At 41.8% G+C, this 23,043-nt stretch overlaps 1 long non-coding RNA gene across 7 annotated transcripts in view; it reads right to left on the reverse strand.

The window, feature by feature from the left end:
* LOC139800382 (uncharacterized) overlaps positions 1-23,043 on the reverse strand; it is a 64,995-nt gene that overhangs the window by 24,719 nt on the left and 17,233 nt on the right. For 2 of the 7 annotated variants that reach the window (XR_011727728.1, XR_011727726.1), the window contains exons 1-4: positions 7,618-7,667; positions 5,193-5,524; positions 1,730-1,802; positions 1,086-1,188 (exon numbers count right to left, since the gene is read on the reverse strand). The exons of 2 other annotated variants lie outside the window; for them this stretch is intronic. This is a non-coding gene — a long non-coding RNA (uncharacterized lncRNA). Of the gene's footprint in view, positions 1-1,085; positions 1,189-1,729; positions 1,803-5,192; positions 5,525-7,617; positions 7,725-23,043 lie in introns of those variants that run through there. 3 more of the 7 variants (XR_011727732.1, XR_011727731.1, XR_011727729.1) reach the window with 3 other exon arrangements.

Here is a 23,043-nt window from a genome sequence, read left to right on the forward strand (position 1 = left end):
CTTTATTTCTAGAAGAAAAACAGTGCCTCTTTGCTTGCATTGAAATATATTGAAAAAGTGTCCAGTGGGTAATGGGACTAAATTGCAGAATTAACCTCATGTGTGCTGTAATTCTGTGTGCTGTGGGAAGAGCAGCCTTAATTAAACAGCAGCTACAATTCCTGGGTTAGGGCATGAGAAAGACATTGAAGATATCTCAGCTCGAAGACGCTATTGATTATTTCCCTTTTTGTTATTATTCTCACTCAAAAACCCACTGATGTTCTGTGTATGCTTTATGTATGGCCAAAGAAGTTAACCTTCCTCTGTTGCAGTCTGAGTGGATCTGGCACTTGAGGAGGGGTCATCTGACAATTTTTAACATTCAGTCTCCCCTGATTATAAATTAAATATAATGCTTCTTCCCTCCCCCTCTTTTCCTTGAAAGTCCCATGCATTCTTCTTTCACCAACTCTGATTTTTGTCATTTGGTGGCTTTCTGTGTTGTCAGGAACATTGCACATAAATTTAATCAGGTCTAATAATACTAGAGGGTGTCTGTAGCTGCTTCTGAATGCTTTTTTTCCCCCTCTAAAAGGCCCCATCTATGTGATTACCTTCTGCCTGGCTGCTGTGTAGAAGCCAAGAGCTGAGCAGTGTGGGAGTGTGACAGTCTTGAGACATTTCCACAGCACCCAGGGGCAGTAAATTAATGCTGACATGACCCACCAAGCACATGGCAGCTCCATTGTCAGAGCTCGTCTGACAGGAGAGATTGAATTTCACACTGTGTTTGATATTAAATCTCTCCCAAGCAGAAGCTGACTTGGCTGGGTAGAAAAGATATTCAAGGATCAGCAGTGAGGGCCTCAGCAAGGGAAGGTGCTAAACACTCACTGCCCTCATTTGAAGCTTTACCTCAGTGCCTCAGCCTGACCTCAGTGCACAGCAGATCTCATGGTGATGTCTGTCCCTTACAGCTGTCCCACTCCAAAACCAGCAGCTCCATCATGTCCCTTGTCTCATTCCCACCTCCTCTCTCTGCATCTCCCCTCGGGATGCCTCCAGCACCACCGCTCCATCCCTGTTCTTCTGTGTCCCCTCACCTTCTGCTGTGTCCCAGTATTGCTTTACTTGTTGCTGAGCCAGGAGAAGCACATGCTGCTTTGCTGCCCATCCCAAGCTGATTAGTTAGCCAGAAGTTGGATCCTGCTTGAAAGAAATGAGAGGTCACCTTTGACTTGAGCCAGACACCTAAAATAAGTTGTCTGAACTCTTCTCTGATGACACAGAAAATCCTCTTTGCAATATAGTTTTCTTACAAGCTTGTAAAACGCAGTGCTCAAAACATTACATGTAAATAATCTATCAGAAAACTGAACTGGAAAAAGAGACTGAAATAATCCATTCAGGAACCAGACAGATATAAAGTTAATATATGTGCATTAATGTTCCATTGCACTCTCCTGTACAGCCCCCATGAACCAGGCTACTCTGTAATCTCTCACATCTCTCCAAGTTCTGTGAAATAAGGACCTTGATTAATCAGTTACACTAATTATATTTGATTAGTAGTGGTTTGATGAGCAGTTTACACACTAAGTACTGCTTGTGACCACTCTGGGGATGTGGGGAATTGGATTGCATACAGGGAACCTGATGGGTACACCAAGGGTTTCTGCTTCCATTGTGCAGGGTGTGCTCTGCAAAGGCAGACACCAAATCAACATTTAAAGACATTTGCTGATACCTGAAGATGTATATGTGCTCTCCAATTCCTTCACAGTCTTTGTTCCTCTACAGTTGATGCAGATTGGGAAAACCTGTTAGCCAAAAAAATTCAGAGCTTAAATAGTTCAACCTGAAATAGCCCAGTGTGCAGTTTTGCCCATGGGTTTTTAAGAAAAAAAAAAAAAGAGCTTTTGAATCAATTTGCATCACTTTTCTCACAGGGCACTACATTTCTCCCAGTTATCTGATTCTGAGATAAGAATTTTCACTTGTGCAATACTAAACATCACTTTCTCTAGGAAAGGCCAGCAACTCGATCTGATGAGATATGAGATGGAGAAATGGATGTTTCTCTTGCCAGTTTTTGTTTCAAATGTTAATTATCATTATTGTTAAACTCATGCTTCATTGTCAGCTTGAAACTCTCTGACTTCAGCACTTAGACCTGCATTACAATGTTCTCCACAAAATGAAAGAACATTTTAAAAGCTGGCACTTTCTCCATGTGGAGGTATAGAGATGTTGTAACCTATTCAACTACTTCACTTCCTTTGGGCTGGCTGAACACACAGAACTCTCTAAGTCCCAAATGTTTCTCCTGTGAGGGCATCTTCCTTAATCCTCAAAACATTGTAATGGTACTTCTGTCAATTTTAGGAACCAAAAGTGTGTATGTTTTTTTATCTTCATATTAAACTGAAAGCATTTTCTAGTCCATACCAAGCCCTTGGATAAACCATAACTGCAAAACTCAGGTTGATTAGTTTTTCCACAATGGCCCTTGAATAATTCTTAATTAACTTTTGTTCTTTTTGTTCCTGTATGTACAATGTATTTTATCAAGAGATTTCTGCTTCTGGTTGACTATGCAGTTCTCATTCCTGGCCACACCACCAATTTCAGAGGTTTCCCCAAAACTTATCAGCAATATTCTTTTTTCCATTACACTCATCAAAATCCTGATAAATGCTCAGATGGTTCCTATATCTTTGCTTCACTTCCAGAAACACACCTGGTCTGTAATCCCCCCCTGACAACAGCTTTTGAGAAACTGTCAGTGGGAAATGGTTCTTATGCTTTATAAAGTGCACCGACTACTGCATGCCCATAACTCTCAGGGATCCCAGGGGAAAGTGGGATCCTCAGCCTAGACCTCAGGACAATGTCAAATAAATATATCCACAATTCTGTTGAATATTAAAAACACATTGCTCAGCTCTCTGATCTGATTGAGTGGCTAAGCACAAACAAAAATGAAGGCTTTCAGGATTTTTACCTTACTTCTCCTCGTAATTTTCATTTATTTCTCAACACCACCTTGTATAGTGCCAATGTTCAGGGGTGCTGGTATTGGTGTTCTGCTGAGATTTCATTCACAGAAGTGTGTATCAAAGTAAGTCTCCAGACAGCACCCTGATGGAGCCTGGGAGACCCAATGCAGTTTTTTTTTTCATTCCTAAAAATGAACAACAAAGTAAATACCCACACAGCATGTTGATGAAAATTAGTAGACCCAATATAGTTCATATAAAGAGTCTGGCTGAAAAGAATATCAGTGGAAGTAGAAGGTGTCAGCTGGGGCTATTTATTCCTAGCTGGACTCATTCAGACTGGCAGCTCAGGCTAGCTGGCTGGCTGGGCTAAATGCAGTGGTTTTTCCAGTTCTGGCTGCTATTTTTCCACTAGAGGACAAGGGCCAGACCACCATCAGCTTCCCTGGGCACAAGGTCAGTTCTGTGGGGCACGTGGAGATGTAGGGGAAAACTTTTAAGCAGCCAAGCAACTTCCTGGCCTCCAACTCTTGAAAAAGTTTCCACTGTCTGCCAAGCCCTCCTAAGTGCCCAAACGCTTTGGAAACTTCAGCACCTCATTCTCCTGCCAGTTGGGAATTTTTCTTCACTGCATTAACTGTCAGAAAACAACACACACCTTTGGGGGCTTGGTGAAGAATATTTTTTTGTCTCATTATTGTTGAAGTGCAGTGATGGACTTAGGCACTGAGCAAAGGTACCTGGTGCTTCACTCCAGGACTCCCCATGGGGACCCTATACCCAAAGGCAGCACAGACACACCTACATTTTTGTCTAGGCTGAACTCCTACACTTATAACAACTATAAGTTGGCCCTGGCTTCTACCTCCCACTCACAGCTTGAATTTCTCCTGAATTAATGTTCTCCCATCAGTGCTCTTAATGCAGTTACATCAGGAGACCCAAGTGCTGCAGTTCTGCTTTGTAGCCTGAAGGGCCCTTCACCAGCCCCAAGTCCTCTAGGCAATAAAATAGTTGAGTCCTAAAGGACTTCTTGTGAGTGAGCAAACAGAAAAGTAATTAATGCTATGTAGATCCTCCTGGCTCTCAGATCACCTTTGGTTTGGTTTATTAAGTATTAGAATGCGTGAATGGGAAATCAAACCATCTTTTAAAAAGCCTCTGTCAGAACTATCTTACACCCAGTTAGTATTTCCAAGCCATGTGTCTCTTGGTGAACAGTGGCTGCCCCAGTAACTGCCCCTGGAACAGGATAAACTGTTTTAGATTCACTTAGACACAGTTTCCTCAACACCCAGACTACAGAAATAGAGGGGCTTAGGATCCCATTTTAAGGGAGCAAATTACTTACAACCATGGGTGCCATGTGCTGACCTCATGGGAAAAAAAGAAGAGCAGCACAGGTATTTGGGTATTAATAAGTTAAATAAATAATAATAATTAAATAAATAAAATAATTAAAACCTGCCCAGCCAGGATAGGAGCTGGCTGAATGGAGAAGCTTACAATAGGTACAGTTGAGCAGGTGAGGGAAGAAGACAAGAACCCAGTCACTAGCCTGGATTCATCTGAATTTGGCTTAGGTGTAGGAAATACATAAATATTTACCCATCTCCCAAAAAACATTAGTCTGGGCAAAGCAAGGCCTTTTCCTCCAGATATTAGTTCTGCTCACTGAGACCTGAGTCACAAATTCATCTCTACCTCAATGTTTTATAAAAAGAGCCCATGGTAAATTAAGTCCCAACCCACAGGTGTTAGCAAGGTGCCTGTGTTTACATGGGCATATCTATGGGATGAAGCTATATTTGGATTTTAGCCATGGAACAGCTAGGAACAGTCCTTCTTATGTGGTCAGCCATACTTGTAGAGTATGTAACAGTTGTTCTTCTGCTAAATAAACATCCAGCAAGAATGAAAGTCTGCATCACACCAAGATGCTCTTTTCAAAGGGAACTGCAAAACCTTTTTCCTAACAGAAGTCTCTAACACACAGCCTTAAGGTTATTCTCCCTGAAATCAATTACAGAACTTAGAGATTACTTTCTTGGAGGCTACCTGAGGCCTATGAACTGTATGCATGGCAGAGAGCTCTTGGGACACTGGCTCTGTTCAATCATTTCTCTTCCTTGGTTCACCCCCCTCCAGGGGCTCCTAAGCTCAGAGAAGGCTTTAACAAGCTGACACCTCTGAATGCACATTCCTGCTTACCCTGCCAAGCTGCTGCTCCCTGTCCTTTGGTCCTCTGAAGATAATTTGACAAATGTAAAGGAAACACCAGAGAGTATCCAAGCCCTGAGGGCATCAGTAGGAGTCTCAGCTTCCCCTTGGATCCTCCACACACACCCTTGACCATGGTCCAAGACCCCATTTCAGCTCAGCCTGGGTCATCACTATCAGCTTCAGGTATGCTGTAGGTAATCCTGACTGGAGCCTTCAATGAGCCTTGGAATTTATTTGCCTTATAGTGCCTATTTCATTCCAAGTATGGGCAGGCATTGGTCATTCAAGATGTTTGGTTTTCTGGATTTATACCAGGCTACCTAAAATAGAAAACAAAATTTTTAAATTACGTTTTGAATTGTTTTTGTTATCTGGCCACTGCAGCACTGAAGGACATAGCAGCACTCAATCTCTATTCAGAAACTGCCTTGAAGAAGAAGAATTCAGTAATCTGAGCGAAGACAGAGGCTGGACTCTGTCCTTTTCTGAAAATTAGGAATGGGGTTGACCTTATGACTGATCCCATTCATGGGATCTGAACCAACTACATGCTGCTGATTTTCATTCTCTTTGCTCATTTACATGTGTAGGAAGAATCAATTCTGGGTTATTTAGGTGGGTAAAGTATAGAGTGCAACATTCTCTGTGATCACCAAATCTGGGTGCCCAGCCTGGTCCTGACCTGCACTCCTTTACCACTGCATTATCCACAGGGACAGGACACAACATTCAAGTCAAGGCAGCAATTGGCTTCCAGGAGGTGATGGGGACAGAGTGCTAAAATAAAATACCCATTGCAAACCCCATGTCTCTGCTCTATGAATAATACCAGGCATAGCTCCATGAACTATTAACTGCACTGCAGAGCCTCAAGAGATACCAACACCTCCCCTTACACCATGACCCCATTGAAATATTTCCTGCAATTCCTCAGTGTTAGCAGTATCTATCTACCCTACACCACCTGTGGTGATTAAATGTGCCTTATAAATGTCAAAACACTTTCCAACATAAATCTTCAGAGGTCTGCACGAAACTGTTTAAAACTGGCTCTTTTCTCATGTTGTCCTCTGCACTAAGACAGGGAAATTACAGTGGATGTTACTGAAATTCAAACATTAATGGTAGAGCACAGTACTGAACCATGAGGTTCTATCATGACATACATGAAGCTATTTTCTAATTAGTTCATGTACATCTTTCTGTTACCAACGAATAGTCAGGGGAAAATGTCCTTTGGCCTCTGCCTGCCTGGAAATTCCATCTTACTTTTAAAGTCGATTGGAAGTTGTATCTGGAAAACTTTGGATGAGTTAATCCTAGGGTAGTGTTTTCCAGCATAGAAATAAGCTGGCTAGGAAAATATTCTACTCTCCATGGGTCATTCAGTCCTATATGCAAAGTATACCTCATTCTTCTAGGGGAACAATTGCCTCCAGAAATATCAGCTATTTACGGGTGGTGTCTACAGCTTCAATCTTGAAAACAATTACAAGTGTGAGAAGGTCCTGGACTGACATGAGCTTAGTATAGAACTAAAATGAAGCACATCATGTGCCAGGCATGCTTTCATCAGAGGGCAGAATTCCAGCTGCATCAGCACCACATTACCCCAAGTGCCCCATAGAAGTTTGAGTCCTGTGATGTGTACAAGTGACAAAAGGGTCTGGAAACAAGTGGTTTCTAGGTGTAACCAAACACAGAGGGAATTAGTTTGCACTTTGCTGCTCTGTGCACATGCAGAAATGGCCATGGAGCCAATCCAGTAAATCAAAAGTACACCTTTAATAAACCTGAGGAGTCCAAGCAGGTGTAATTGAGGTCAGGGAATTCCACCACCTTCTCTAGGAGTAAGACTTGGATAAGTCAAAAAGTCCAATCCACCATAAAAGACTTTGGGGCATGCCAGCAGTCTCTGTATTTACAATGGCAACCAGAACCAAAGAGGAGCATCTCAAACCCATAATTATATGTTTTAGCAGGTTTATTTTGTAGGCATGAGATATCTACCAAGACCATGTTCCTCCAGGAAGCTGTCACAGCCCCTCAGTCACAACCATTTGGCGGGCCTGTACAAAACCCTACTCTCTACAAGCAGAAGCCATACTGAGACAGCAAGCTCTGCTTTATCACTCTCTGCCTAAATATATAAATAATGGGAAATGTGAAGTGTGTGTTGGGCAGCACCCTCGGGCTATCATTTTACACCCAGCTGTTGTTCTCACAGGATTCTCAGTAAATCCAGGAATAGCCCCAGCCAGGAGCTGGGAACAGGCTCAGAGGAGAATGTCACCATATGGCAACTCCAGATCATTGCATAAATATATTGATTAGCTGAACAGGCTTCAGGTTGTCTCTATTAAGGGCAATAAAGTCAAAGAGATGTAAATTTACCAGAAAAATTAAAGAGTACCTGAACTGGCCCTTCTTTTCCATTTCAGTAGCTTGTTGTCCAAAGCATGAACAGATCACTTCAGAAAATTGGTTAATTCCATTTAAATCTGAAGCTTGAAAGCTATTTCTAAATAAAAATTGAACAGAACACTCATGTTACTGCTATGACAACCCAAAATAACACCTAAGCAACACCAATGGCAATATCCCTCCTCATATTACATGGACATTGGCAAGAAAAGAAATTACATTGGAGTTTTTAACACACATTTTCAAACGGGAAAGGTACAACCACACATTAAAAGCCACCATGAAGGCAGAAATCTTCAGAGTCCTTTCTTTACCTGCTTAAGCAGCTAGTGAGTGGGTTTTAAACTGTGTGCTTTAAAGCTGAGAGTTACTTGTTGTAAAACAGGTTTCACTTGCTGTGTGACCTACAGCAAACCACTTCAGCCCCATTGCTGTCATCATTAACCCAAAAGCAGCTCAAGAGGGTGCAAAGCTGCAGACTTCAGCTTGGATTAGGACCCAGGAGACTTCACTGTGTGCTCTTTGGTGGCAAGTGACACACCTGGAGCAGTGATTCACAGCAGGGAATTAATGGATCTGCTGACAGGGCACTGGGGCTCCTGTGACAGTGCCCTCCAGCTCAGTGCCTTGTAGAAACCCCCACCATGCTCTGACAGCAGGGCCCAGTTTGTGCTGGTCAGGGTGTGCCAAAGAGATGCCAATGACATAAAGCAAGTTACTCAGAGAGAGAGATTTTACAGAACTGGGATCAGAGAGAGGCAAGAAGAATAAATCATGATTTTAAAAATAAGGCAAATAGCAAGTATTAAGCTGGTCATTCCCCTCCACTAACAGAATAATTTTTCTCAAAGGAAAGAAATGCCCATTTTCTTCTCCTCCTTTATTTGTTTCTATGAGCCCTGAGGATGCAGTGCAAAGCTGTCTTCCTCCCCCAGCAGCCTGGGCATTTCTAGAGGCAAAGACAAGGCCTTTGAGAAGTGTGCAGCCAGGTAGTTCAATCCATTCTTGGCACAAGCCAAACTCTACAGTAAAGCCTTAGCATAGTGCCCAGGAGTTTACTCACACAGCTTCACAATAGCAAAAGGATTTTTTTTTTTTCTCTTTTCAGTGGGCCTGGATGGTTTATTTATTTATTATATTTCACTTGAATGGATGCATTCAAGCCCAGGTTGAGTGGGGCTTGGAGCAACCTGGTCTACAGATATTCCAGCCCATGCAGGGAGCTGGAAAAAGATGATCTGTATGGTCACTTTTGACCCAAACCAGTCTAGAATTCTACAACTATTCTGTGATTCAGATGCTGAGGTTGTGTCTAGGTGGTTTTTGGGATTCAGCTTGGGCTGGCCATTCATCTTCATGAATGCAGAATTACCATCCCAGCATGGCACCAAGAAACTCTATGCTGTGGCTAATACCAGGCTCCAGATGAGTGGATAAATTCAGGTTTTCAATTGCTTGTGGCTGTATTTGCTGTTTTGCACGTCTGGAAAGACTGAGGTTACCATGAGACAAAGCCAATTTCATAGCTGGGTGACAAGTGAAGAAGTCTAAAACATCAAACAAACTCATCGTGAAAAGTTTTCAGGACTGCACTTTGGGTTCAAAATGTTCATAAAGAAAGTTCTGTTAGTTCAGAGAGCTGTTGGCCAAAATGTATACATTTTCCAGGGAAATCAGCCAGTTTTTAAAGGAGGCCAAATCTGTTTCCACATGGAGATCAACTCATTTTTAGAACATAGATGAGTTCTGCATAAAAATATATTAAATTCCTTCCCCCTACAGCAACTCTATACACTCTCATATCTTTTGATGGGAGAGCTACTATTCCACCAGCAACAGGAAAGTGCAATTTGAACAAGTGCAGTATTGTGTATTTAAAATGACAGTCAAGTCAGTATGGATGAGACAGGCAAAAGAGAGAAAAAATCTGGAGAACAAAACCCATCCCATTCAGTCAGCTCTTGGAAAGGCTTTTTCAGCCTATCTAAACTCTCCAAGAAGCTGCACATGGATACAGATAACTTCAGCCTGCTTGTTCTTTAAAAAATAATCAAAGCCTTAGCAATGATAATAAAGTTAAAAAAAACCCCACAAACCATTACATACCATAACTATTAACAAATGTAGGGTATGTTGCCAATAATTAACAAAAAGCCAATTATACAGCAGGTTCAACTGCAATAACCCCCGTGCTGAGAGCATTTGGACAGCAAGTTTGTTCCAAGGAGCACACCCTCCTCAAAGAGCATCATGGAAAAAAGAGAAATGTTTTTTAATTCATACTGTGCTGAAGAACCAAAAGGTGTCAAAAAACACATAGCATGTACCAATGCCTCTCTCTGAAGTGTCTGCCATTTGGAATATTGTCATTTAAATACTTTGCCTGCTTAGTCTGTTTTGAATGGCTTCATTATAGAACTGGTGGGAATTTCTCCAGAGAAACTGGAAAAAAATCTGTTTTGGAAAGGATTTCAAATTCAGCCTTGTCAGAATGCCCATTTTAACCTTTTCAACGAAATTAAAAAATCAATGCATATTGGTACATACATATGTATTCTAGAATATGTATCTATAAAACATATAGCAAGTTAATAGTAGCTTGACTTACAAATAAAATGCTTAGAAATCATCAAAGTAGAGGATTCCAGATGGTCTGCTTTGAATGTTAGAGGAATACAAGTGAAAAAGTGTCAGAATTTTTGCCGTTTACATGGGATGGAAACTCAAGACTTGACCTCCTGCAGTCTTCTTCCACCTCCCCCATCAATGGCATCCCCAGAAAAGGGGACACTAGTGCTGTCCATCAACAGATCTGATCAACAGATGCCAGACTTGAAGTCACATGAGCTTGACACTATGGGGATACATAACCGTGGCACTTGTGACCAGGCTGGGAATGGGGAAGAAAGTTGTGCACACGTGTAGGAATTGCAGTTGAGTTGCCAGCTCATTTCTTATTGAGAAAGGTCATTGCTTCATTCAGGTACTCACTAAATATAGGAAACACTTGGGAAGCTGAACCCTTTGATCTTGAAATACTTGTGGGCTTGGCGCTACGAAAGGATGAGGGAAACATTTAAAGAGGATGGAGGGAAACAGATGTTTGGCTTCCTTCATCCTCTGCCACTAAATCAGTCACTAGCCCAAAGTAGTATTTAGCACAGGTGATTTTCCACAAAGCTAATCCTGCTTTCATTCAGGGCATTCTTCTCCCAATAAAAATCCATCTGCTTGCTTAGCAGATAGCTGCATCCAAAGGGATCTTTCAAGAGGGTCCCTGCACCAAGGCTGAGAGAGCCACATGCTGCTTAGTGAGAAATTGCAGAGCTGCCTGCAGTTTGAGCTGGCTGAGTCACCAGCTGATGAGAAACTTGACTTTTCTCTTGATTTTTCCTGATCTTTTTAAAGAAAACTTTTAAAAACAAACAAACCCTACAGGCAAGCAAGCGAGCTTTCTCCTTTCATAGGCATCCCCCTCCCAGCCATGCCTAAATATGCCACAAAATCCATTTTCTCATGGATTTTTTTTCATTTATTTCCTGCTTTTGTTTTTCCACACACTTTACTGTTGTTTTATTCTCTTGCTCACAAGCAGTGAGCATTTATTCATCCTCTCCAGCACAGACACCAAAGGGCTACCAACTGTTACATGCCCCAGCAGCTGCACCCACAGCCCCTTTGCAAACAAGAACCCATGAAGCAGTAGACTCAGGTGCTTATGGACCAGTCAATAAACACAGATAATTGCTTAAAAATCTTAATTCCATTCAACTGTCCAGACAATTATCTACTTATGCATTTACATAATTCGTATTAACATTATGTCTCATCAGCTCCCATGCATTAATGGATTTTATCCTCTGCAAGAGCCTACAACAATAGAAGAAACAACATTTGTTCCTATTATTCTTATAAGTGCCAGGCTCTTCTGATCATCAAAATAGTTTTTTATCTTGAAAATGCTACAAAAACCATACTGTCAACAAAAGCAAGTTTGTACTGGAAAGCTTACAAATTCAACAAAAGTAATCCTGCTTAGCAAAACTGTGATTGCAAAAGAACTCAAAACATTTATACTGCCATGAGTGTAATTTCAGGATATTTAGCCTTTGCTAAACCTTTTCCAGACAAAATAGTGTTTCACCCTATTTAATATCAACATTTAGGTTGCAAAAGCTCCTAAGTTCTTAGCAGTAGAACTGTATTATTAGTTCTAAAGTTGCATTACAAGACTGCAGCTTTACAAAGAGTTCATGTCACAGAGACAGCCTCCTGTAACTCTTTTGAGTCATTTATCATAAAATAATTAATTGTAAGACATAACTTGTTTAACAGCAGCATCTAGGGTAACTTTGATTGCACCATGTAATCCAGTTCCCTGTTAAGTTTTATGATCAGCACATAACATGGTACCGGATTGGAACAAATAAACCAATGACAAAATCACAGGACTTTCATCTCATAATTTTGGGTTGACAGAGACTTCATCAACGTTCATCAAAGCTTAGTCAGGATGAAAAACATGAGAGGATGTTTTTGCTTCTCTCCAGTTCTGAGACAATTCTGGGCAACTACTTGGTAGAATCTCAATTGTCCCCAGACATGAGAAAACACACCCAGTTCAAAGTACCCCAAATTTTCACATCCCCAGTTAAAAACCATTCATGGAGATCAATAAAATACCAATCTTCTGAAATAAATCACTAAAAAAAGAGTCAGCATTTTGATGCATAACTTGTATGCACACATCTCTTCAGCTTTAGGTTTCCTTTGGGAAACTCTGTTATGTGATCACCAGCAAAGTCAACACTTTTGTTCTTGACCCACAAACCACCTATTACCCATAAAGGGAAATACGTGCTGTTCTCTTCATGGCCTTATGGACTGACATTGGAGGTGAAAGCTGTTTTGGGCTAAAGGAGTGTATGGCTGATATATTGCTTCCATTTATTATTTGATCTCATTCTATTGTGTGTTTCCTTATGGCACACTCAATGGGGCTGTAATCATGGGGAACAAGATAGAAAGGGTAGGGCAAGGATTGTATTTCCTGCCTTGGCTGGGGCATAATTTTTATTAGAGCTTATTTTGAACCACAACTTTAAGATAAGGATCAAGCATGAAGGATTAGAGATACTGAGTTCTGGGCTTAAACCTCCAGTTATTTTTCATTTGTGTGTAAGCAACATAAAGAGTTAATACACTGTCCAGTTTTTTATAGCTGAAATATTCGAGCTTTTGTTTTTAAAAAATGGGAAATGATACAGTGGTACTTTAAAAAAAAAATTGTTTTTCCAGCTACTCTGGTGCAACAATTGTTTGATATAAACTTACATGACACTGTGAGCTTCCTCTCTGCTAATGGCCCAAATGTTCTTTTTCCAGCAGGAGAAAAATGGCTGTGTCCAGGGTGAGATCACAGCAGCTGCCCCAAAACAGGGACTGTGACCAAAGTGCCAAGGCTTGGCAGGCACACTGAGCACACGTATAGAGGATGGAAGGAGGGATCCATGCATGTGGATGGGGTCTTTTTTAAAGGAAAAGCCACGTTTAGCATGGCCTGCAGAGGAAAAGACTGCATGAGGCAGAAAATTACCTGTAGCTGTTTGCTTATAAAGAAGGTGGAAGAGTTTGCACTAAAGCAGTTGAGCTGTAGGTAGAGGGCATGGAAAAGGGGAGACCTTCAGCTGAGAGCAGAGCAGGCAGCCAGGAACAGAGCCAGCAAGAGGCTCAGGGACTGTCATCTCTGCCTGCTCCCAAGAAACATCTTTCCCCTTGCAGGAACACCCCAAGATGTGGACATCCCACCTCTAGCCCTGGGGCTGGGCAAGGAAAAGGGAAGCAGAGTCTGACAGCAGGTTCCCAGAGACCAGAGGGTCAAAGACATGCTTTGATCAAGCTGTCTCTGATGAATTTTGGGAATTCAGCCTGAGGAACTGAAAGAAAGCTTTCAGTACAGCCACATGGTTCTTGAAATAATAGAAACCACTTGAGAAGCAGCAGGTTAGGACAGGTCTGGAGATTTCAGAAGTTTTCAGTAAAATCTTCAACTGCTTCTTGAGGTAGCTTGTTGAAGTGGAGATCTTGCCAGGCTGTTACTCATAAAAAGAGTTGAAAGATCCCAGAAAAAGGTCTTGCCTAAAAAAGCAGGTTGCATAGATTCAGATCATCCAACATCCTCACAGCTCCAGCTGCCTGATGAGAAGGTGGAGGATAGTCCATGACCAGCTCCCTGCTGTACCCTTCACTCATGTAACACCACAACTGTGCAAGAAAAATGCATAATGGACCCAGACCCAAATAGACTCCAGGACTCTTCAAGACCTTTGATCCAAAAACGCAGATGCAGATGGAAATATGTGTCCCTTAGGATAGGCAGGCTCCTCATCTCTCTGCTGTCAAGGGAACACTCAGGACATTGCCTGCAAGGTCCCTTTCCCACCTCAGGTACTTCCTGGCAACCCTGCAGCAGGTCTCCCTGCAAGAACAATTTCCACAGCTCTGAGAACCTTCTGGGATGAGTCCCTCCAATTGGGGTCTGCAGAGATGGGCATGGTCAAGGTTCCCTGCCTCCCCCCATGGAGCAGGAGCAGGAGCAGGCACACCAGGAGTTATCTTGCTCAGCAAATGCCCTGCAGCACCCTGACTTGCCTTCAGTCAACCACTCCATGGATTTTTCACTATGGGCATTACCCAAACCTATGGATGTTTGCTATTTGTACTCTTTGTCTCAGAGCTTTTGCTTCAGTAGCCCTCAGGGGGTGGATCAAACCAGACAGGATGGTGCAGATACTGCATCCATAAAATGTAGGAAAGTGGGGAAGCTCTTCCAGGCCTGATGTGCAGCAGTTAATTTGGGATGGCAAGAAGCCCACAGTCTCCAATTCCTGTGTCCTGTCCAACAGGCTGTGACATTCTCTGATGCAAATGTGATCCTACTACGCACCTTCAAGACAATTTTAGTCACAGGCTAAATTGTATAAATCTGCTTTCACAAAAGATAAAATCTTCCCTTGTGTTATTTTCCATTGCTCAATTAACTATTGTTTTGCTCAGTATGTTTTAATCATAAGTAAGCTCATTAATATCTGTGCTCTTCAGTCATGGAGGACTCTGTGGTACGATGGCATTAATCTTTCTGAATAACATCATTAATATCATTTGCCCCTTCAAAGCACCCAGGCAATTATAAAACTTTGTTCTGTGGCACAGAATGAGTTCATCCAGCTACAATGACTACAATTCATGTCTGCATAATTTTGCAGTTAGTTGCATCTTATTTATTTATACTATTTGTCAGCCACTCTTAGAACTTGTTTGTGAGCACGCTTGTCCTTCTGCTCAGCTGGCTGCTCTCCACCTGGGTCTCAGGCCAGCTGTCCTACAGAAGGGTCAGGAAAGAAGAAGGATCCAGAGATCCCTAAACTGGGAGCTTTATGCTGATTCTCTTGGAAGTAATCTGGGAATTTTTTTTTCCAACCTGATGCCTTTAGAAGGACTCCCACTGAATTCAGCAAGTTTAGAGGTGTGGTTGAACTTTGCTGGCATTCCTACCAGACATACTAAAACAAAATTCCCAGTTGATGGGTGAAATCCCAGCATCTCCCCACAGTGAGAGGCTGGGCCATGACCATTAAAGATTTTCAGCACCAGATATATTTGAATAAATGAATATATCTTTATATTCTCTCTACAGACACTTATATCTTCCCATCCTGGAGTCAAGATTCAACTTTCCAAAGAATTTGGGTTTATTGCTTATTCATCCTACTTCTTCATCAGTAAAACAGAGGCACTTCTCTCCTTGGTAAAGCAGGCTGAGAATGCTGGATAAAAATTCATTTGCAGATGTGAGATATCTTAATGTTTTTGTGAGTGTGCTCTGTGCTCTGAGTAGAGCAGTGAAGTTTGTGGGTTTGCTTTGTTTATTCTGTCCATATTTGGATGGGAAGAGGCTTAGGCAGTAGATGAAAGCAGTTCATATAATAAAACTGGGCTTGGATGAAACTCAGTAGTATATTACTCTTTCATTTTACCACTCCTGAAATAGTCAGGCCTTGTCAAATTCAATCCTAAGGGAGAAGACCAGGCAGATCTCAGCTTCATGTGCCCCATTGTTGCACTTGGCCATATTTGCTTACATCATGGCATATATGTTTGGAGGAAGAGGGGCAGAAATTCCCTGTTTCTAAACTGCAAAATGCCTTTCAACACCTCTGTTCTTTACTACAACAGCCATAGATCAGTGCTGGTCACAGAGGGAGGCAGCCACACCACTACAGACACTCTATCTGCTAACATAGAAATCCAAAATGTGGATCCAGCTCAAATTTAAACAGAAGGAATGAATATTTTCTTCTTAAATTCCCAATTGTATGGAAAAAAAAACCAAAAAAACAAAAAACCAAAAAGCCTCTTCTTCAACCTCTTACACTTTCAGCTAGACACAAATTCCTGAATATATGACCACAGCCTTATATTCTGGGGCTTTTGAATGGAAGGTTTGATGGATGCTCCTACAGGCAAGATGCACTTCAAGATTGCAAGTTGCACAAAGAGAAGAAAAAGAGGTGTGTTTCACTAACAAGGAACTTTGCTGACCCTTGAGAAGTAGGAGTAGTGATCAGATGTTATCCCCTAGCTATGGACAGTGCAGCTTTGGTCGTTAGATCTATCTACTGAGGGATGGATGAGAGAGAAAGGGGAAGCTGCACTCAGAGTGTTGGAAGTTAACCTGGAGCCTGAGATCAGGGTAAGAGGCATTATCAGAAAGATCCTTTTGCCCATTTCTGGCTCAGTCTGGGAGGAGCAGAGAACTTAATCACCCGACCACACATGGATGCTTATCCCAAAGCTGAATTTTAGCAGCAAGTGAGCTCCTTGGGGCAGAGCATCCTCACAGCCCCAGCAATGTGAGAACCAGTGATGTCTCCAGGTGATTCTGCTGACAGATGTGACTATAAGGAACAAAGAGATGCAGCCATCTCCCTGAGACCAGCCCAGAGTACAAAGTCAGGGTGTCCTATGAACAAAACATGAGCACCCAGTGACTTGGATGTTCCTTCCAGAGGTGCCTCCCAATATCAGGAGAACCCCTGTGCCACAAATGCCCCCTCTGTAGAGAGGGAACAACATTTTCTTTGTCCCGTGTCAGGACTGTCTGGGCTGGTTAACCATTTCAACAGGGATTTCATCTGGCTGCAGCTTTGCAGATCAAAATGCCCAGTGGGAGCCCTGATCCCAGCTGGGGCCTCCAGGCACAACAATAATCCAAATTATTAAGAGTGGTGAGTGGTCAGGGCCAGCAGCAGCCCTGCTGCTTCTCCAGCTCACACCAGGGACATCAGGGCTCTTAAATATCTCTCCTGGTGATGCTTAGGAACAGCCAGACTTGTAGAAGCTGCTGACCCAACAAAAGGAGGATGAGGCAGGTTTTCATCACATCTCCTGTCTTCCACATGGACAGACATTTAGGAGTATTGGAGAAATCATTCCTCAGCTGTTTCTCTGGCACAGACCAGAGCAAACTCTGCTGACTGCAAACCTATTTCAGAGGAAGATGCCTCCTGGCTCTAAAACAACATATCTGGTTTAAACTTACTTTCAGAACATTCATCCAAGTATTCCTGCCAAAGTTCAGATCCCTCTGCATGTCTCACTCCTCTGCCTGCTCCTGCCTCCTGCTCCCTCTCCCTCCATCTTCCTTCCACAGCCGTGGGAACAGACTTCATCACTTGAAAAAAATGCCCTGCTCATACCCCCTGCTGTTCCTTGAAGCAGACAAAAAAAAAAAAAAAAAATTAAAGTCTTTTGAGCAGAGAATCCTTGTCAGGACAAGAAATAATACTGACCTCAGCAAGGATGGCATGTGCTGCCAGAGAGGTGGTTCAGGCTGTCTGTGCTGCAACCAGCTGTCTGGGTGACTACAATGCAGTGTAGAGTATATGGAATATAATTTCCCCTCTCCATTTACATTTAATACAATGGCTTTGGACCACACATTATTAAAAAAAAAAAAAAAAGTCTGGGCACTCTTGGCTTTCACTAATGGCTTGTTACTCCTCTAGCACTGTCTCTTCAGTGCAGAATGACAGTCATTTGTGTCACTCCCAAAGACTCCCCTAGCCTTATTCCCTACCCTGCTTGAAATTTGCTACTTTTTAAAAATCACACCTCTGTATAACAGTGGAAGGACTGGACTCACAGGGGTGGTCTCTTATAATGAAGATAGACTATCTGGGAGCAATATTTTAATGTGTTTTGCTTCTAATTGAATTTTTCCAGTGTTTGGGATAATTATTTCTACCAATTAGCCCCGTGGTATTGTTAGCTGGAGGCAACCAGTCCTTCTTCAGGCCTCTGACAGAAGTTTACAGTATGGACAATGGTGCACAGTCCAGTTTATGAGAAAAAAATTGCCCCTCTGCTCCCAAAACTATGGGAAAGGGCTCCATTGTGAGACAAATATTTCCCATGGAAATTGTCCTGAGAAGCCTCACAAAGGTCCACGTTTCAGATAAAAGAAAGTGGGTGGAGATTTTAAAATAAAGCTGAAGAAAGAAGAGGTTCTGCCTGAAGGGGAGAGAGTGGCACAGGAGAGGGGACACAGCAGTCAGACTTGGTGAGCCTTTGGTCCTCACATCCTGCAATGTCCCAGCAGAGATTCAAAGCCCCCAACAACTGTGGGACTGATGATATAAAAACAGGTCAAGATTTAATGACAACAAATGCATTCAGTGTAAATTTTAAGCCTTTTTTCACAAACATAAGAGCTAGATGCTTGTTTTTCCTAACACAAGAGCTGAAAGATGATGCAGTCACCTAAGTGCTGGAGCAGTGGTCCTGGGCACAAGCCTGTAGTGGCTTTGCCTTATGCCAGACCCGAGAAGGAAAATTTTTAGCAATCTGCAGAAGGAAGCTGTTCCTGCTGAGGAAACAAGAATTCAGTGCAAAGACCCTGCTGCAAAAAGATATAATAGTTTTAAAGGTAATGACTGGTGGGGAGTTTAAAAAATGGGGAGGTTTAAACCAAGTATTTGCAGGACTGAAAATCTCTGACTGGGCAAAATTCAGTTAATGAAAGCAGAGGGACTTTTCAAGTCAGAGATAAATGAGGCCTTTACATAGCCCAAAATGCAAAAGAGCAGGTGATGATGGCCATCTTAATATGAGCTCTTATCTACATTTAGGAGTTTTTAAAGAAGTAGGAGGAGAAATGCTTCCCCTGTGGAAATTTCTCAATGAAATACTTTCCATTAGAAAATATGTGATGCAGAAAAAGGAAGTAATTTGTGGGAACAAGAACATCAGGAAAGATGCCTCTGCATTCAGGATGGAGCTCATGGGCTACTCCATGGTAGCAGAAACACCCTGGGACACCCATGACTCCCTTGGTTTAGGTACATGGTTTTCATTGCCACTTCATGTCTGCATGAAAAGCCCACTGAGGTATCTGCACCAGGCGGAGCTGCTCTCCCCAGCACTGCCCCATCATGAGATGGAGACACAATGGTGCTCAAAGCCCAGCTGTGGGCATTGCCAGAGCTCCTTGATGGGTTCCAAGGTTTTGCCAGTTTAGGCCCTGCCTTTAAATATGCAACTACAATAAAACAAAACTTACAGCAACTTGTCTTATTACTGCAGAAAAAGTAGAAGAGAAAGCTGAGTGAAGCTTGTGGTCGTGTCAAGCTACAGGGGAGACTTCTACTAATGGGAAACAAAGACTTAATGCTCCTACAGCAGGAAAAGAGGTACAGTACAGAGGAATGGGTTTTATAGAGAAACTCTGTAAAGATTAATTCATTTTATGAATTTTATGTGTGAAACACACATTTAGATGTGTGTTTGCCCCTACCTTCCTCCCTTCCTTACTGGGTAAATTATCCCTGTACTGGGATAGTCTCTAAATTACTGTTAGCAATTTCAGCACTTTAGCAAGAAACAGAGAGTCTATAACTAGGATAAAAGTCCCAAACAGCCCTTTTAGCACGTGCTAGATGCTTTGGTGAGTCCTTGACACAACAAATATCTCCATACAGAGCTAGGAAGGCTGAAACTTCAATAGAGTCACTCACGTGATGGCTGGGGAAGCATGGCACAAAGGTTTAGATGAATCTCCCTCAGGAGTAAAGAGCCAGTTCATGAAAATATCATCTATACAAATCTTCCATCCCCTTTATCTCTACCATGACACCTCTTTTTTATAATATGTATAAATAAATATCATTAGGGAATGTACCTTTCTTTCACATTGCTCTTCCACAGAAGCAATGGCCCCAGTTTTTCCAAGGACTGAAAGTTCTGTGGGTAGAAATGAGAAAATCCACCTACCTAGACCATTCCTGATGGCTGTCCTTCTCTCTGAGCTGTTCTGCCAAATCTGCAGTGACAGAGACTCTGCAATACCCTTTTTTTATTTTCAATTCATCTGAAATGTGAGAAAATAAGGGCAAGCATTTTGGGGGCAGAGCAGGATACAAAGGATGTTTCCTACCTTGAAAAAATATTGTTTGATCTATCTTTCCCATTGTCACTTACTGTATACATTTCAGACCAGTAGTATCTAATATTTGTGTCTCAGTTTTAACCATCTCAGACCAGTTTTAATGGGCTTTTACAAAAGATGAGCAAGCCCTACTATCACTCCAAGTAAGAAAGGTTTTTTTATTGAGATCACACCATAATAAATTGCCTGGTGTCTGTTCTGGCAGAGTTTTAGCAATCTTAAAAGATGGGGGGGGGGAGAGATGGAAAAAAAAGAAAAAAAGAAAAAAAGAAAAAAAAGAAAAAAAAAGAAAAGGAAAAAAACCCCACAAAAAACAAAAAAACAAACAAAAAGCCCAGCTACAAAATCTTGAATCAATTCCTTAAAAAGAGAGGTCTGTGTCAGATTATATGACAATCCCACTGTGATTTTCCACAATCTCCTACAGAGAGGCTTAAAATAGTGAACGGGGCAGTAGTCAACAGGGACCCCAGATCAGACCCAATGTACATCCACGTGAGACATTTCTTAACATGTAAACCAGCATCAGATGCTTTACAGAAAATTCAGGCAGCTGTGGGATAATCTGCCTGCCAGGACAATTTCATCCTAAATCTTTATATTTAAACACTTAAATCCTGAAGAATGAGGTCTGATAATATTCCCAATCTCTAGGGTTTTTTGGCTTTAGAGTTATAGTTCTCTCTGCACTTGCTATCAACATAAAATGCCCGATTCCAACTTGAATCTTGCTAAATCCTTAGCTTCAAAGGGGCTTCAACAGTCCTGCAGAGGTTTCAACAGCCCATCCAGACTTTGTCAGTAAAGGTAAGAAGAAAGAAAAAACTTTGCAAGTCCCTTAGATATCAGAACCAGCTCCAGGAGAATGTAACATTGGGAAAGATAAAGAAGCAGAATAACTTCAAAAGGTCAGAGAGCAAATGTCTGAAAGAAGAAAAGCTGTCTCTCACCCCAGAGATTTCAGATAACTGGCAGAAGAAGAAAATAATTTTGAAGGATTCCTGCTTCTGCCTTGCAAAAATATATTTCCATGATAAATATGCTAACCCAAAGCTGTTTAATATCACTTTTGCAACAGATGTTGGCTACATTTGTACAGAGGAACTCCAGGAAATGGTTGAGGTGGATGCAAAGAGTCCTGAATTTAGGTACTTGGAAATACTTTATAAAGTGCTGTATCTTTCCTCCAGGCAGTGGATCTCTGCCACTTGCACAAGATGAAGATCTGGCCTCCTCATTAAAGGTTTCAGATCTTCAAGAAAAAAAAGGTAGATGTGTTCAGAGTTGGGCTTTCTGGCCTAAAAACCCAAGGAGGGCAGTGGAATAGCAGAATGGGACAGCACATCTGAAAATCCCCCAGTTAACTATAGGTTATAGTTCAGAAATGCAATGACAATCACAGGCAGTTCTTCCAAAGAAAAATTTGCTTGTGTTTCTAGAGGTTATACTGGAAAAGAAATCTTAATTCTGTGCATCTTTTTAGGAGGCAAAGGAGGGCACTGCTAAAGAGATATAGGAGCCCTGCGTATGTTAAAGTTGTGAACTCATTCCTTAAAGTCTGGGTAAAGCAGCTGGTTGTTAAAGTTTAGTATCAAGTCGTTATATTTTTAGATCAAAAGACAGCAAACTGGTCATTTCCTATTCTATATAAATATTTCTGGACAAAAATGTGTAATAACACCAAGATACCAGCCCAAGTCTGGACAATGCCCCACCTGGTCCTGTCCTCACCAGTATCTGTGCTATAGGAAAAGGAAACATGGTGTGCACAGGTCAAATATTTCCATAATGGACCCTCCCAATGTTCAGTCACCCAGGGATTTACCAAACTGGAAGAAAATTGCATTTAGTAACTCGAAAGGCTCTTCCCTGTTGAAAAAGCCTTTTTGAACACGTTTATAATTTTGGCCTCCACATCAGATCTAACTATGACTTCCATAATTCCACTGGGTGAAAAATTAGTGCTTTGCTATAATTTGTTTTTAAACCTGATAGTTTGACTGGGTGCCCTTGACTTTTTGGTTTGTTTTCACCTTCTCCATGCTGCTCAGAGTTTTATGTGGCTCCACTGAACTGCATTCAGCCACCTCACTTTGAACTGGAGGGTCACAGCCTATGCCTGAAAGTTGTTCCATTCATCTCTGTCTTTTTTGCTTTTCTTTGTGCCAGTTCCCCTATATCTTTCAGAACATCAGGATGACTAGGATTATACTTCATATCCAAAATAGAAAAAGAACCAGCACTCTGTATATGTCCTCTCTTTTCCCCAGAGAAGTGCATTTTAAAACAGGACAATGCAAGATTTGCCAAGATCTCTGTAAAGCCTCATTGATTTTATTGTTTCTTTCCATGCATTCTTCCCACTAAACCAGTTTTGCAGGACTATATCCTTGGATCCTATAAACTTGGCTTTTCTCCCAATGAACTTCAAAGCAAAGCCATCACTTACTTTTGCAGGCCCTTTTGCTTTTGCACTTGAGTTGTGTGACTGCTAATCCAAAGCAACCTGCCTCAACCATGCCAAGAACTTTAAAAAAAATAAAAATTGGAAAGCAATATGAATCTCTCAAAAAGACCATTGGCCTGCCCTTTTCCACCTGATATGATTTGGAATTGCAGTGAATATTTGGTGTATGCACAGATAATCCCTTGCTCTGGTAGGTGTGCATGCTCTCACCTTGAGTCCTGTAGCAAGCACCAGAGCTGATTGCAACACAAGCTTAAGTTAGCAGGAAATCAGCTTTCTGGAGTCACTGCTGGAGCAAGATTACCCAGGAAAGATACTGTACAGAGACACAGATTTCACAACTTTGCTTTACTCACAACAACTGAAGATGGCACTGGCTCCAAATTAGTTCATTCATATCCCACCTCATTTCCCCTTCTGTGGTTCCTTTGGGTTTCAGGGTG

This window comes from Heliangelus exortis, chromosome 10, assembly GCF_036169615.1.
Source record: "Heliangelus exortis chromosome 10, bHelExo1.hap1, whole genome shotgun sequence".
Classification (NCBI taxonomy): Eukaryota; Metazoa; Chordata; class Aves; order Apodiformes; family Trochilidae; genus Heliangelus; species Heliangelus exortis.